Below are 17,040 nucleotides of genomic sequence, written 5' to 3' on the forward strand. Positions count from 1 at the left end.
GAAAGAGATTCCTCCACACTTATAATATAATATAATATAATTCCACTGTTGAATAGCTTGTATGATCAGGAAATTCTTCCTAATGTTCAGATGAAATATCCTTTCCTGTAATTTGAACACATTGCTTCTAATCCTAATTTCAAGGGCAGCAGAAAACAAGTCTGCTCCCTCTTCCTTATGACACTCTTTCACATATTTATACATGGCTATCAGTCTCCTCTCAACTTTCTCTCCTGCAGGCTAAACATACCCTGTTCTTTAAGACACTCCTCATAGGGCATGTCTCCAGACCTTTGATTATTTTAGTTTCCCTCCTCTGGAAACCTTCCAGCTTGTCAACATCTCCTTTCAGTTGTGGTGCCCAGAATTGGACACAGTATTCCAGGTAATCTCTAACGAAAGCAAAATACAAAAGCACCATGACTTCCCTCGATCGAGACACTATACTCCTTTTGATGCAGCCCAAAATCCCATTGGCTTTTTTAGCTGCTGCATCATACCTTAGCTGCTGCCTCACATATAATGATCATACCTTAGCTGCTGCATCACATATGTTCTGTATCTTAAAAACTAGAGCTGATAGGGAAGAACTAGGGCCAGAATCAGCTTGTCAAATATACCCAGAAACAGGCATGTAGCCGGGAGGGGGGGGGTGAGGGGCTTCAGCCCCCCCCCTCTGAAATTCTCATGGTGGTCCACGAGAAGGCCTTAGATTTATTATTTAAACTGTTATGATTATTCATATCATGATCTGATCACCATGCTCAATATATCCCATATGCATGATGGGGGTATTGGGATAACGATACAAAAGGTTTGCTAGGGTAGGCCCTCTCCCGCTCAGACTCACCCCCCCCCCCCCCGAACCAAAATCATGGCTACGGGCCTGCCCAGAAATATGGTTAACATTTCAGACACCAAAATATGTGTAGGCCAGTGTATGAATCATACAACAAAAGTCACAATCACTTTACCATTATCACTAATTGTTCTGCTAATTGCAATTTCTGCCTGAGGAAATTGCAGTCTATCGTAGTGAAGGAACTGATGAATTTTTGCAATAGGCTGCCCCTACCTTTTGGAACTTCTTCCCTAGGGATGTTAGGATGGCTTCTTCTTTTGCTCAAGATCTTTCTTTTCCAGCAACCATTTGGAAACTGATTTAACCTAAAATGGATTTTTTGTGCTCTGCTGCATTTATTCTATTTTAAAATACTGTATATACTCGAGTATAAGCCTAGTTTTTCAGCCCCTTTTTTTTAGGACTAAAAAAGCTCCCCTCGGCTTATACTCGGGTGAGGATCCTGGTTGGCTTATATTTAGGTCAGCTTATATTCGAGAATATATGGAACATTTATTATTTTTCTCTATTATTATTGGTATTATTACATTTATTATTTTACTCTATTATTATTACATTTATTATTGTACTCTATTATTGCTGCTACTATTACATTTATTTTACTCTATTTTATTATTAATAATAATACATTTATTATTTCACTCTGATCTTCTTCTTATTATTAGATTTATTATTTTACTCTATTTATTACTACATGTATTATTTTCCTGTATTTATTATTATTATTATTATTATTATTATTATTATTACATGTATTATTTTACTTTATTATTATTAAAATTATACATAAGCACATTTACATTGAAGAAGATGAGAATAATGATTTGATCAGAGTTGGACAGTCTTATCTTAAATTAGAGCTTGATGTAAAGATTTAAAAACATTTAACCTACTGATGCCTCAATTAATGTAATTTTTTGGTATCTATTTTTATTTCTGAAATTTCCTACCCTTGGCTTATACTTGAGTCAATGATTTCCCAGTTTTTTTGTGGTAAAATTAGATGTCTCATCTTATATTTGGGTCAGCTTATATTCGAGTATATAGGGTAAGCTTTTAGTTTTTTATATTGTTTTAATCTTGATTTTCTATGGCTCCCCCACCCACAAGGACAGGATATAAATAAAGTGATGGATTGATGATGCTATTGTATGTATATATATTATTGCACTGAACTACTTTGCCTTCATTTGAAATACAATTGATATCTATTCAAGGCAGACTTTCCCAGGTCAAGAAACAACTCAGCTTTTCTGATTCTTGAAAGGGCCGTTATAGAAAGCAGCGCCCTCCTCCCCAATGTAACTGCTACACTCTCAATTATTATTATAGTTGCTATTTCAAAGATGAAAAATGGAGAATGAAAAGTATCCTACAGACAAATATGTGATACAATTGGGAAACATATTTGTTTATTTAACTGCTATCAAATCTAAAAGATGTAAGCTTTTTTCCAGGCAGAAGAATAAATGCACACTTTTCCTTTTTGTGTATGTTAGAAAAACATAATAATATACGACGGAGGACAAATTGCTTGCTGACAGTAACTTTGGCCTCTGATCTATTATTATTTTTTTACAGTGGATGAGCAGAAATCTACTTAGTACAGGTGATTCTAAAACCACACAGTGCAGGAGAAAGTACTTTACAAAACAACAAGAGATCTCATTGAAAGCATTTGTTTTTGCTGAAATGAGAATCGTGGGCAAGGTCTCTTTCCTTAGTTGGTTTTCAGTACTAGAAGAAGGATGTAAATTTGGGATATCCTTTAGAGTAGTACTGATCAAAATAGTGGTCCCTGAACTATTGCTGATTTTTGAGCTGTGGTGAGTTCCCAGAAAAAAGAGTTTTAGTTTATTAACACAAATATTGTGTCTCACTCTACAAATTGTGGGTGTGTGTGTATCTTTCCAGTTCCCTATCTCAGATAATTTAAAGAAGCATTTGTTTAGAACAATCTGCCTTGAATTAGGACCAACCAAATATTGGTCCTAATTGAATTAGGACCAACCAAATATTTCTCCCATCAGTCCTAGCCAATAAATGAGGTACGGATTTCTGTAGACACTTTCCTTCTTCTTGGGTCTCAAATATTCATGGTAGAATATGCAGGTTGGAGGAAGATTGTCCTAGAGAAATGTTGCTAGTCTCACTGAACTCTGGCATTTATTGAAATCATCTGGAATTTCTCCTGAAGAGAAATATGTAGATCGACTTCTACTTTATCCAAAAATGGTAGTATAGGATATTTAGTATACTCATTTGTGGTTATCAGAGGTTCCCCCTTTCCCCGCTTTTTAGAGAAATGTGGCTACTAATATTAGCACATGTTAGAGCTTCAGATTTTATGGGAGGAACACCAAATTATGTTTTTAATTTTGTTTTAAATACATAAATGACTCCCATACTGTGTTTCCTATAATGAAATTCATCATTGACAGAGCTTTGCTGTTTATACTTGTTTGTCTTCCTTTTCACAATTACCTTCTATGCCTCAGATGATATCAGTTCCACTTAGGACATATATTTGCTAATATGTATAAGATATCTGGACAGTATAGGCCTTCAGCTGTCAGAATCAATGGTTTAAACTGGGTTCAGGAATTACTTAGAAGAAAATCAGTCAACTTGTTTTGAAAATAGGGGCACTCCTTAATAAATGACATCCTCAAATCCAGAAAATACATGTCTTCTCCTGTATGATTCTGACACCTGCGTCTTACAAAGAAGTCATAGAGCTTGGAAACTTGCATGATACAGTTTGTGAATTTTTGATTGGCGCTATGAAAGCATTGTTGTTTTGTTGATTTTGAGTGTTGTCCTCAATAAATGAGACACTGCATTTTTCATAGGGCACCCTAAAGTACTGCAATAAAATACAAACACTATGTAGAGGTTTGAATATTGGACTGAAACTCTGAAGACCAGGGTTTGAATCCTGGCTGGACCAGGGAAACCCACAGATGGGTTAACCTACAAAAGATATTATGGAACACATGATGCCAATGAGAAAATCAGTGTTGATTTGTAACTTATTCATTTCTTTTCATAAAAAAGGTTCTTTCAGTTCAAATCTGCTTTTGTATTTTTAGTAACATCTTCAAAAACAAACTTAAAATTCAACTCTCTCTATTCTCTAGGAGGGAAATTTAATACAGTCCATTGCAGCATAAAGAAGATTGTATTTTACCCATGGTACAACAGTTAAAAATAAAAATAGCTAAGCAACCTTTATTCAGTATGTTTAAAAATACAGTGATTTCAACCTAGAATTTTAAGTATGTTTTCCTTCTCTCTCAAAGGAAAAATATTCCAATTTTAATTTGCATGGAGAAAAGACCACCAATGAATTTCAGATGTGGTAGGCAAAACCATATCGCAGTATTGTTTGCTTAAGAAAAAAAATGAAATGCAAAGTTGAGAGATGACTTGAAGGTACAAACACATATAGAGCTTCTCCTACATTTTTTAAAAAAATCTCAAAGTACAATTCCTTTGAATATAATTTCCAAATTTCATAAGCTGTTAGTAGGGACTAGTTGTAATTAAATGGTCATCTATCCCTAACATATGAAAGGAGGTCAACTTAATATATGACATTAGCAAGATTTCTTTGCTTGAACCTTTTGTATGTGTATGTGCAGGTACTGGATTAATAGTGTTTTCTTTCCACATCTTCTGTATATTGTAAAAAGTGGTCCATATGGTTGCAAATCACTGCTGGGTAAAGCAAAATTGATGGTCTAGGTCAACAGGCTGCGAAATAAAGTCAACGCTTTTGACTGTTCATTTCATAAGGGACATTTTACCAAGCGTTCTTACTCACTGCTAGCACTGCTGGTGAAGATATACAGAAGCTATCAAGATATATATCTCTCCTGAAGGGAGCAATATATCTGTGCCAGCTAGCCCCGCTATTTCAATCATATTCTTGAGGCTGAGCTCAGTTCTTAAAATAAATAGAATGGCTGTGATCCAAAGAGTAACCCTCTGCTTTGCAAGAGTAGCCCAAGACATTTTGATGCCTGGGGCAAACCAGCAAAAATCTCCAGTCTTAATATGAATTGCATAACACACAAGGCTAGGTAATTATTTGAGGCATAAAATCACCCAAGTACATCTTCCCATCCTCTGACAGTAAATACAAAACAAGAACAAAGGAAGTAAAAAAGATTTGTTCTTCTCTCATGGCACCCAGATCCTACTTCCTTGGGCAGTTACCTCACACTGTGCAATAATAGGACCAAACCTGTTGTTTTATATGATTATCTTTCTCTTGCTGCCAAATAGATGGTCAGCACTATGTATTTGGACAGCATCACTTTCCTGCTGGAGACTAGCCAGGAAAAGATACTTGGAGAAAACCCTTTCATCCACATTTCTGCAGACTAGCCATGAATTGTTCTGCTGTGTTGCATGCATGAGAAGAGAACTGTATAGACTATAGCCCCTTCTACACTGTCCTATATCCCAGAATCTGATAGGTTATCTGCTTTGATTGTATGAGTCTCAATGTGTTGTTGAAGGCTTTCATGGCTGGAATCACTGGGTTGTTATGGAACATGGCCATACAGCCCAGAAAAGTCACAACAACCCTATATGAATCTCCACTGCCGGATAATCTGGGATAAGCAGACAATCTGGAATCAGATCCTGGGATATAGAGCCAGTGTAGAAGGTGACTATGACTCCCGAAGCAAAATGCATCCTACCAGCAATATATTTTGCTATATCTATGCACATACTATTATCCCATTGTGGCACTACATAAATTGGATGTTGTGCATTTGAAACAATTTCAAATATCAAAATTACATCAGAATTGCATCAGCTTCACCGGGACCTCTTCAGACACCAATGGAGATTGACAATGAAAGAGTCTTGGGATAAGAATATTTTCTGTTTCTGTACTAAGTGGTCAGAAATGGTTTCTCAAATGTGTTAACTGAGGTAGTAGAATTTCCCATTAAGGGGTCCACATAAGGGTCAGTGATAGACGGATGTCAATGTTTTTATCATTTTGTACACAAAACATTGCAACATGGAATAATAATGATGACATTCATATTGGTAAAAATGGTATATGAAATCCTCAACTGACATCTCAAGTCCTAAAAAGAAATTGTCCTTTGAGAATTCTATTTCTTCCATTGAACTGTCAGGAGCCGTACACTATTTAGCCCATAAACACTTTCTTCGTTAGTATTTTTCATTAAATTCACTTTCATCAGATGTGGATGGTATCCATTGAATCCTAGTATGAATACAAGTTCCTTCTTTGCCATTTTTGTCTGCAGCTGAAATCTCTCTTTTATGTGTGTGTGTAGATGTCTGTAATAGGAAATATAGCTAGAATTCTCCTGAGCTCTATCTGAAAGGAACCTGGAGATCTTTGTTATCAGTCTTGCTAGGGATTGGACTGATGCTTTTCATGATGTAGGCACTGTGAACCAAAATACACACACATATACACATTTTCCTTCTGAGAAAATAAAATAAGAAAAAAGTCTAGCTATAATTCAGAAATGGAAACTACAACAAAGTCAGACATGGGTATTTGTTTCGAAAGAGAGGGGAAAATCCCTTACTTTTTGCATAATTAGTTTGACACTTAAACCTAGTCTGTTGTTGAATAGCTTACTGTAAGCTTTCAAGGACAGAAAAAATATTTAATATGCTATTATATCAGACATTAGTGATCACAGATTGAGCGCTGGGGGCATTCTTATGTTCTTATTACCGTACTGCACCATTAAAAATCTGTTATTGCATTGCAAAAAATAAAGAAGTTAAAATCTTGGTAAATCTAAGACTCCATAGGAGACTGACTTTATCTTACCCTTTAGTATAGACTTGTCTCCTTGCCAATCAGCCTGTACTTAGAATAAACATTTCTTGCTTCTCTCCCTGATGGTTTATTAGACTATTCAATTAATCCCCAAAGTACAGACACAGCAGAATTGCCTGCTCAAAGGCTGTCATTTGCATCAATATATGAGTTACTGCTCAAAGGATATGTGCATTGCCTATCTGCTCACCAAGCTCCATACGTGCTCTATACGTCTTTTGTCACAGAAGTGACACCTAATGTTGCTCAGAACAGACACTCTTTTGGGTAAGTTGTAAATCATCCTTAAATTTTCCACCTAATATTTGATTCATTAAGCTGCCCCACTGGAAAAGAAATAGTCAGCTTCTCTGAGTTTTCTTCCCTTGGAGTAGGGGACACTGCTTTGAGTATCCTTTAAGAGAGAACAGCTGCAGGAGTAGCAGGAACAGGAGTAGAAGCAGCAGCATTTGCACAAAATACAGTGTTTGGTACAGAAAGCATTGTGGAATAGTTGTTTTTGCAATCCATAATTTTTGTTAGCATTGTGCAAGTGATTAATCCCAAAAAGCAAATACAAAAATAAAATAAAATAAAATGCAGAATTCTTCTAATCCCTGTCCGCAGGAGAGAAAAAAATCTGAAATGCTTCTTTCTTGCATTTGGGGATATTGTCAGCGTGGAGGTCAGGATGCATGCTGGGTGAGTTTCTTCAAGCTCCATCAATCAGTTTCTCCAGCACCCTGATGAATTGGTTGCAATCATCTGCCACACCAATTCCTCTATTCAATGTTAGACTCAAACACATCCGTAGTCTGAAGTCCAAACATTTATTCAATATCTATAATAAATATTTACAAAGCACAGCAAAAGCCATCACTCTGAGCTGGCATTCTTCTATAGCCTCTTTGCTTGGCAAGCACAGCTCCACTCACAGAGATAAGAAAAAACATTCCTCAGTCTGCAGGAAGTTCCGACCTCCAAAGCCGGAAATCATGCCTGATAGGTCAACAGCAGTCACAACAGGCTGTCAGTCAAACTAGCCTGCTGTTAACTGTTTCATTGCTGAAACACATACTCTTGCAAAACAGCAGAAACACTTGATTTACATTTCATACACATACAACCATAATCCAACAGACATGACTGTTTTTCAGTGCTTGTGATGCTTTCACAAAAGAAATTTATTTGTGTGTTGCTGGTGTTCTATACCATGCAACCTTACAAGGAGGAATATTGTACATCTGCATTATAATAAATAATATCAAAATTGTATTTATATTCCACCCTATCTCCGCAGGAGGACTCAGGGCATAAAGAAGACCATATTTTACCTATGGTACAACTATTAAAAATAAAAATAACTTAGCACCTCTTATTAAGTATGTCTGAAAATACAATGATTTCAACCTAGAATTTTAAGTATGTGTTCCTTCTCTCTCAAAAAATATACCAGTTTTAATTTGCATGGAGAGAAGACCACCAATGAATGTCAGATGTGGTAGGTAAAACCATCTCATAGTCTTGTTTGCTTGAGAAAAAAATGAAATTCAAAGTTGAGTAGGGAGCGCCAGAGAGAGAATAATAATCCATTTTATGGGAGGGGGGAAGATGGGTTGAAGGAGTAAAACTATTTTTCCATGTTTCCTGTTATTTCCCTACCCATATCCCCATTGTGGTTTTTCTCCTTCAACGCCCCCCTCCCCCCATAATATGAAGTATCCTTATCTCTCTAGCGGCCCCTAGTGGCCTCCACTCGGATAATGGAACAGTATCATTTTATTAAAACAATAACAACAAACAAACAAACAAACAAACTGGAGGATCAAAGGCAGATTTTTTTCTTGTTTAACAGTTACACCCTCTTTTTTCAGTAAAATGAGGATGAAGAAATGTATTGTGATGAAATACAGTATTCAGGGAATAATCAAAAATGACCAACTTAGTTTCTGTGCTGAAACAAGTGATTTTGTGCAATAAAAGTCTAATCTTTTAAACACAGTAAGTCTTAAACTGCAAAGCTGATGACTTACCACAAAGACGTGTTTTTGCTTATTAAAATAGAGAGTAAAATAATAAAATTACTCATTTGTATCTTTGAGAATGAAATTGAAATTTATGTTCATCCTAGGACAAATCCAAAGCTTAATTTCTGAAAACTTCAAGGACATGTATAGGTTATTAGATATTCTACTATGGTTGAAGCAATCATCTCAAAGGGTATATGTTGTAGGGCAAGATCAGCTAATACATCTTGTCCACCTCAGCCTTCTTGTCTTTTGCCCTTTTTGGATGATGGGGCAATATAAGCTACAACAAATGATTTAAAGTATCTAAATAGTATTTTTTTTGTGTCAGGGTGACTTGAGAAACTGCAAGTTGTTTCTGATGAGAGAGAATTGGCCGTCTGCAAGGATGTTGCCCAGGGGACACCCGGATGTTTTGATGTTTTTACCATCCTTTGTGGGAGGATTCTCTCATGTTACCACATGTAGCTGGAGCTGATAGAAAGAGTTCATCCACACTCTCCCCAGATTTGAACCAGCAACCTTCAGGTCAGCAACCCAACCTTCAAGTCAGTAGTCCTGTCAGCAAAAGGGTTTAACCCACTGTGCCACTGGGGGCTCCACTAGATGATTTAATTGAACATTACAATAACTGTTTCTGATCCTATTTTACAGGAATCATGGGGAGGCCTTAGCTTTGGATTAAGTTTTGGGGAATGGGGTTAATAGCTAGTGTTATGAAAAGCAAACTAACCTCTGTGGATTATGGAAAGTAGTTCTTTTAATTCATCATTTGTGAGCTCACCTGGCTCATTGTTTGTGATGAATTATTCAACTTGGCTATGTTTGAATTATATAAAATTAAAATGCTATAAAGAAAGTGCTAACATGGGAAAAAACTGCAGAATGTATTTGGGAGCTGCAAACCTGATTTTAACTTCCGGTAAAGTGGAAAGGTTGTTCTATCAGTAGTGCTGAAGTAATATTCACATGTCTATTCAATTTAGACTCTGTCTATGGAATGATTTGGGCAGAAGGAAGCATTTTCTCTTTTATCAGGTTGTCATTCCTGAGAAAAATGTAAAAAATAATAATTTAAAGAGGATCCATACCTAGGCTCTCTTTTGAGACTCTGTTGCAATGGCTTTTGAGCATGCAACGATAAGAGCAGCGCGTTCTCCATACTCTCTCCTCTGAAAACAATATAAATAGGCAAGAAAGACTGGTATAAAGAGCAACAAATGGCACAGAAAAGAAAACACCAGGTGCATGAAAGGGGGAGGCACAGGAGAGAGCTTCTAAGGCCTGGTAAGGAGCTTTTTATTTATATAAACAGAGAGCAGACCAAAGGCCATAGTGAGCACTCAACATGGGCCCCAAACAAGATACTATTGTGGAGGCCTTAAACAGAATTGAGCAAAACATGGATACACGGTTTGATATTTTGGAAGAGAGACTGGAAGCATATATAAAAAAAGCTTTCTCAAACCAACAAGATAGCAAAAACAGCTTGGCAACAGTCCAAGACTAATGAGGAAGAAATTAACAATTTAAAGGACCAGTTATCTTCACTTCAAGATATGTTCCGCAGAAGAAATCTAAATTAGAATAGAAAATGAAAGAAATGGATGGGAAGGACAAGCGGGTATTTTCAGTAAGAACTTAAAAGGAACTATAAAAGGAACTGAGGGCCCTAGAAGACTAGCTTTTACAATATGGTAAAAATGGCAAAAGCAATGGATCCCCACATTGTCCAGACGGTCACATTATATAGCTTGTTTGTGGATGAAGAGGAATGCTGGCTGAAGAAGTTAAATAGAGAAGGATTTTCAAGAGTGAAGGATTTATATAATAACGGAAGAGATTTGATTGATTTTAAGGAGTTGTTGGGAAAAGGTGGAAGAGAAAATTGGTTGAAATTGAGACGACTGTGAAATTATTAAGAATGGAGTAAAAAGAGAGGAAAACAAGTTGGACTCCCTAATCAGACAAAGGGAAGAAGAGAAAAAGTAGGGAGTGGGAGTATTATACAAAATGACAGTGGAAGCAAAAGGAATGATGCTTAGAACAATAATACAAAAATGGAGCAAGGAAAGGAATTCTTGTGAGGAAAGTGTAGAAAAGATAATAAAGGGAGTTAGTACTATTAAAATTGAAAAGTTCCAAGAGTTAGTAAAAAAGATTTATCAAAAATAGCACAGAACCCCAGCTCAGTTACCATATATGATAAAAGGCTCTAGCTCAAACTGTTGGCACTGTAAAAAGGGGAAAGGGTGGTTTAAACATATGTGGTGGGAATGTGAGGAGGTGCAGATAGTTTGGGAGAGGGTCGGAGTTGTCTCACTCGTTCAGTCGTTTTCAACTCTTCGTGACCTCATGGACCAGTCCACGCCAGAGCTCCCTGTTGGCTGTCACCGTCCCCAGTTCCTTCAAGGTCGAGCCAGTCACTTCAAGGATACCGCCCATCCATCTCGCCCTTGGTCGTCCTCTTTTCCTTTTTCCTTCCATTTTCCCCAGCATCGTGATCTTTTCCAAGCTTTCCTGTCTTCTCATGATGTGGCCAAAATACTTCAACTTTGCCTCTAATATCCTTCCCTCCAATGAGCAGTTGGGCATTATTTCCTGGAGATGGACTGGTTGGATCTTCTTGCGGTCCAAGGCACTCTCAGTATTTTCCTCCAGCACCAAAGTTCAAAAGCGTCTATCTTCTTTCGCTCAGCCTTCCTTATGGTCCAGCTCTCACATCCATAGGTTACTATGGGGAATACCATTGCTTTGACTATGCGGACCTTCGTTGCCAGTGTGATGTCTCTGCTTTTCAGTATTTTATCAAGGTTGGCCATTGCTCTCCTCCCAAGAAGTAGACGTCTTTTGATTTCCTGGCTGCAGCCTAGAACAAATAAACAGATTATTCAAGGTAAAGTTGTATATTGGGCCAGGTCTGTTGGAAATTGGAAAGTTGGCTTTACAAATGCTGAAAAAAAGAGGACCAAAAAACTCTAATGGTGATGGTTAAAGCTGTCCACACTGTAATAGCACTGCGATGGAAGGATAAAAAAAAAAAAACAGACAATGGTTAGATAGAATGAATACATTTATGAACAAGTACAGTCAGATATTATGGAAATAGTACAAGATATCCCATGGATTATAAAAAATATAAAAAAATCGAAGCGAATTGCTTAATACATGTCAAATGGGTTGAAGAAGGGAAAGCTAATGATCAGACAAAGGAGAAAATGGACAGACTCCTGGACTGGCTGCACTTTAAAAATACTTTATAAAATTGGAGAGAGGGGAAAAAGGGGGTAAAAAGTAATGGTTTATGGTTGCATATAAAGTAAGTTGATTTCTATGTATTGATAGATACCATTGCAATAAAAAAATTAAAAAGTCTCTGTTGCTATTGGTTTTAACTTCCTTGTTTTATTACAAATACCTTGAACCATTATCAGTGTTAAATACTATAAGGAATGCCCAATTCTTGAGTTAAAAGTGAATTGAAAGATCTCTTTCACACAGACACAGACATACACTCATATATATGTGTGTGTGTGTGTGTGTGTACATGTGAATTTTAATGTTTCTTTAGTGCTTTATAATTTATAAATTTAAAATATTTTGTGTTTTTTTAATGCTTCCCTCTTAATATGGTATTATTTCTTATTATATATTGTTTGGTTTAGATTTCTTCCTTGTGTATTTCTTCCAATTGTGTACGCCGCCCTGAGTCCCTTCGGGTGAGAAGAGTGGGATATAAATGTTGGAAATAAATAAATAATAAATAATAAATTTAGTGTCTGTCATAAAATAGGGGAAATAAAAAAAAAGAGGGGACAATTGTATTTTAGATCAGAAGAAGCTGGGGATGCCCTTTGCAACACACTGCTGTTTTCACAGAATTGAAACAGCAGTCATTTTCATAATTGTTTATTATTTTTATAATTTGTGGGAATACAATATGACTCACCACTCAAAATTAAATAGGCTAATTTTTAATTATCTAGAAATGTGGGGAGGGAAAGGAAGGGGATTTATTTTGGCTAGCCAGTATCACTGAGTGAACTTTGGAAAGGTAACCAAATGATTTAATTGAGCATTTCAATAACTGTTTCTGATCCTATTTTGCAGGAATCATGGGGAGGCCTTAGCTTTGGATTAAGTCATGGGGAATGGTTATTAGCTAGTGTTGTGAAAAGTAAATTCACCCCTGTGGATTATGGAAAGTAGTTATTTTAATTCTTTATTTGTGAGCTCACCTGGCTCATTGTGATGAGTTATCCAACTAATCTATGTTCCAGTTATATGAAAATAAAATGCTATAAAGAAAAGACCAATATGGAAAAAAGTTACAGAACATTTTTAACAGATAATGACTGATATCTCTTTCCCTCCCCCCACATTTCTAGAATTAAGCCCCACTTAACTCGGTGGAACTCAATTTCAAGTAGAAATGCATAAAATAGTTCTAAGTACAATAATGCTGTTTTGGTGGGTTGCATAGAGAAAAGTAGTTTGTGCTTTCAGTTTTTTGTAGCTGACTTCTCTCCCCCACCCCATCCAATCTGCTGTTCTACAAATACAGTAGAGTCTCACTTATCCAACGTTCTGGATTACCAACACATTTTTGTATACAATGTTTTCAATGCATTTTGATATTTTGGTGCTAAATTCGTAAATACAGTAATTACTACATAGCATTAATGTATAATGAACTACTTTTTATGTCAAATTTGTTGTGTAACATGATGTTTTGGTGCTTAATTTGTAAAATCATAACCTATTTTGATGCTTAATAGGCTTTTTCTTAATCTCTCCTTATTATCCAACATATTCGCTTATCCAACGTTCTGGCGGCCCATTTATGTTGGATAAGTGAGACTCTACTGTAGCTACAAATAGGAAATTATGGACAGAATGCAGTTGGGGGGTTACGTATTTGTAAATTAAGTAAATGGGCAGTTCCATAATGTCCATATCAAGTGGACATGCTGCTGTTACATTACTATGTATCAGAACCAGCAAAATGATTATAGCACAATGAGACCAATGTACAACAGAACTGATATACAATCTGCACATCTCATTGGATTAATGTGAATTGCATGAGCCTTGATTTGCTTCAAGCACCAATGTGCATCTAACACTCTTTTTGCAGTCCTGTTATGCATTTTCACAAGTCACAAAGAGAGTTTCATAGAGTCTCAGCTACTAAGTATAATTAAAGTTGTTTGATGTAGAATGGTGATATAGGTTTGTGGCGTACGTCTTCCATGCATGCTTTAGTTCCACTAGAAACGTAGAGCCAGTCTTTTTTTTTAACTTCTTCTTTGTTAAACTTTATTTGAGAACATTTGAGAAGAAATTAAAAAGGAGGTTAGGAATTCAGAGATCAAACTGACGCTTATGTTCCAGTTCAACTGTTTTCATATAATTTGTTAATGAGAATCTTTAAAAGGTCTCATTTCACAATGTAATATTCATAATTCATATCTTTGCTATACATACTTCATGATTTTGGCACTTAATTACCCTGTGATATTGTAACAATCCATGAAAACATTGCTTCTGTTCATAAGATAATTTTTGTCACTACTCAGCCAATGAGCTAGTTTAAAAAAAAACAAGTTAGGATTTTTACACAGAAACAGTAAATGTGACATAATTATTCTATCTTCAAAGAATTATATTTTCTATTTTTCCTTATTATGAATCTTTAATGATATTTATTTGCTTTGATACTTGGGAAAGACTATTCCTTCAATGATTCTTTTATTTCCATATGAATCTTGAGAAGCCAGAGTTGGCCGCAGTGGTCCATGCTCTTGTTACATCCAGAATAGACTACAGCAATGTGCTCTAGGTGGGGTTAACTTTGAAAACTGTTTAGAAGCGTTAAGGGGTCCAATGGGCAGCAGCCAGATTCCTCACTGGGGTGGCGTACAGGGAGTACACAAAATCCTTGTTACACCAGCTCCACTGGCTGCCAGTCTGTTGCTGAGCACAATTCAAAGTGCTGGTTTTAACCTATAAAGCCCTAAACAGTCTGGCCCAGCTTATCTGTCCAAAAGGATCTCCCTCTACGAACCACCTCAGAAGTTAAGATCTCCTGGGTAGGCCCTGTTCTCAGTCCCACCTCCTTCGCAAGTGTGGTTAATGGGGACAAGAGACAGGGCCTTCTCAGTAGTGGCACCTCAGCTATGCAACTCCCTCCCCAGCAAAATTAGATCAGTTCTCTCCCTCCTGACTTTTAGAAAGAAAGTAAAAACATGGCTGTGGGACCAAGCCTTTGGACAATAAACTCAGTGCAATAGGTTATATGAAATAAGTGCAATTTTCCCGAAATAGCTCCTGGACTCTGATTTTGGACTGCATGGTTTTTAATAATTGTTTTAATGTTTTGATGTTTTAATTTTATGGTTTTTAATGCACATGTTTATATATGTGGCAACGAATTGTTGCCTACTTGTAATCCGCTCTGAGCCCCCCTCAAGGTGAGAAAAATGGGGTATAAAAAAAGAAAATAAATAAATAAATATATCTAGCCTTCTGTCTAGGCTCCAAACTTTTAAAGCAGGTATTGGCCATTATGATTTTGAGGTAAGTTCCGCTTCAAAGCCATAGAAAATCCGATTTGATGTCAATTTTTTGGTAATCTGAATGACAAGGGTTTAAACACTTGGAAAAAGGTGTGCATGTGCACAAATAGTGGCAGTAAGGTTCCCAACACACAAAGACAGAAATCAATGTAACCAGCTTTCCAAAATGTAAAATTACAACTCAATGAAACATTGTTCAGGCATCACACCTTCCAACTGCCATATTTTTTGGAGATAACAAAAATATTTATACAATAAACCAAAGATGTGGAAGAATGATGGCTGCTTATTTTTAGATTGCTGTCTTCATGCAAAATCTGTTTCACAGACTATATGAATAGTATGAGGTGATTAGTGGGAGGACAGACAATAGTGACATTTAAGATTAACAAGAAGACTTTAGGATAACTTGAGGGAGTAAATGAATGAATGTGTTCCTTCATGTTGTGGATGGCTGACTAAAGATGTTCTTGATTCACCCACTATCTGTCATAGTTACCTCCTTCACAAACTGCAACAAATAGTTCTTTCAGGTCTTTGGCACACAAACAGGAAAAAGCACAGGTGTTTTTCAGCTGGACTACAATGAGTCACTCAGCATCTCTTTATAATTCTTGGCATCAGCCATCAGTCTGCAATCCTTTTTTAAACACAGTTGCAATAATACTGAAATAATAGACATTGACATTTATCTGGAAGAAAAATAAAGGGGGGGGGGGCAAATTGAAGAAATTTTAGGAACATCTAAAAACTTGCACTTATTTATTTTTAAAATGTGGAATTAAGTTGAACTAAATCAAGTCACTTTAACATTTTTGGGATGTGAATGATTGAGCTCTCATTTATGGGATAGGAGTACGGCTACTCATCATATGCTCTATGCCAGGGGTCTCCAAACTTTTTAAACAGGGGCCCAGTTCATGATTCTTCGGACTGTTGGCGGGCCGGACTATAGTTGGCCACTGAGCAATAATAATAATAATAATTAATAATAACAATAACAATAACAACAACAACAACAACAACAACAATAAAGAGGGTTGCAAGAGACCCTTTGGACCATTGAGTCCAATCCCCTTCTGCCTTTGTTCACTGAAAGCACAAGCAAAGCATCCCTGACAGATGGCCACCCAGCCTCAATGTTAATAATAATAATAACAATAACAATAATAAAAAAATGTGCCGTGCCAAAAGATCTCAGCCGGCATTTGGAAACAATAGACATTGACAAAATTACGATCTGCCAACTGCAGAAGGCCACCCTACTGGGATCTGCACACATCATCCGAAAATACATCACACAGTCCAAGACACTTGGGAAGTGTTCGACTTGTGATTTTGTGAAACGAAATCCAGCATATCTATCTTGTTTGCTGTGTCATACTTATAATAAAAAAGCGGGCCGAAAGAGACCCTTAGTCCAACCCCCTTCTGCCTCTGCGCACCAAAAGCACAAGCAAAGCATCCCTGACAGATGGCCACCCAGCCTCAATGTTAATAATAATAATAATAATAATAATAATAATAATAATAATAATAATAATAATAATAAGGGTTGTAAGAGAAGAAGAGATCCCTTGGATCATTTAGCCCAACCCCCTTCTGCCCTTGTGCCATGGGGGCTGGATAAATGGCTTCGATGGGCCGCATCCGGCCCCCGGGCCTTAGTTTGGGGATCCCTGCTCTATGCTATCTAATAATGCTGAACTTCCTTTGGAAAATGTGAACTCATGAGATAAAGTGCCC

The sequence above is a fragment of the Anolis carolinensis genome, chromosome 4, assembly GCF_035594765.1.
Source record: "Anolis carolinensis isolate JA03-04 chromosome 4, rAnoCar3.1.pri, whole genome shotgun sequence".
NCBI lineage: Eukaryota > Metazoa > Chordata > Lepidosauria > Squamata > Dactyloidae > Anolis > Anolis carolinensis.